The 1,102-nt window shown below is 31.2% G+C and overlaps 1 non-coding gene across 1 annotated transcript; it reads left to right on the forward strand.

The window, feature by feature from the left end:
* Positions 1-320: 320 nt before the first annotated feature.
* Positions 321-427, forward strand: LOC112448185 (U6 spliceosomal RNA). Its single transcript, XR_003036573.1, has one exon. It is a non-coding gene; the product is annotated as a U6 spliceosomal RNA (small nuclear RNA).
* The last annotated feature ends 675 nt before the right edge of the window (positions 428-1,102 follow it).

Here is a 1,102-nt window from a genome sequence, read left to right on the forward strand (position 1 = left end):
ACCCAGGTCTCCCACACTGGAAGCAGATTCTTTACCATCTGAGTAGACATTATTTTGTATTTATTCGTTAAAACTATTTCTCATATCCCCAAAACTATCTAATTAACGTGTAAGTTAAAATGACAAATATTTATATCATTGGTAATTGGAAACTAAAGTTTGTTTTCAGGTATTTATTACTTAAAATAATATGTATCAATGACTAATGAAGTTAAATGTTGTCCTCTGAGAAGAAATATTGTAAATATTGGCTTTGTATTTCTTATATTGAGACAATTTTAGAGAAAACAATGATGGAGAAATTAAAAATATATGTGTGTGTGCTCGCTTCAGCAGCACATATACTAAAATTGGAACAATACAGAGAAGATTAGCATGGCGCCTGCGCAAGGATGACACGCAAATTCGTGAAGCGTTCCATATTTTTGTCTTCTCCACGAGGTGGAATGAAGAAAAAGACCACCCATTTTGTAGAAGGTGGAGATGCTAGCAACAGGGAAGACCAGATCAACAGGCTTATTAAAAGGATGAACTAAGGTATCTACCAGGATTATTATTGTAATCTGGTTAATAAACAATTGAAACAAACAAAAAATATATATGTGTGTGTATAATCTTAGTGTTTTCCTTATTTCAATATTAATGAAGATAAACAAAGTTTGGGAAGCAAATACTTCCAACAGGTGCATGGATTTCATGGAGTATATAGGGTATTTGAATTTTTTTTCTCTGTTGATGCCTGCCAGATATCTGTGCTTTTTTTGTTTCTTTTATAGAATTAAATAATATCACTCAGTTGAATAATAGTTAACTGGTAGGATAGTGCTTTTTATCCTTCTTATGGCATATTGTCATTTTTCTCCCCATACAGCTTTCTTAATTCTAAATTTGTTTGCAAATTTAGAAAGCAGTTGAGGAAGATTTTTTAAAATATTGAACTCTAGAAATCAAAAACTCAGTATCTTCAATTTCAGCTTGATGATAGACCCCTGACTTTTTGTCTTACGACTTTGTTATCTGCTTCTTTTTTTTAATGTCACAATAACACATATTATAAATAGATAATGTATGAATATGTGCAGGCTTATCTTAGTCATAGTTT

Source organism: Bos taurus, chromosome 9 (genome assembly GCF_002263795.3).
Source record: "Bos taurus isolate L1 Dominette 01449 registration number 42190680 breed Hereford chromosome 9, ARS-UCD2.0, whole genome shotgun sequence".
Taxonomy (NCBI): Eukaryota; Metazoa; Chordata; class Mammalia; order Artiodactyla; family Bovidae; genus Bos; species Bos taurus.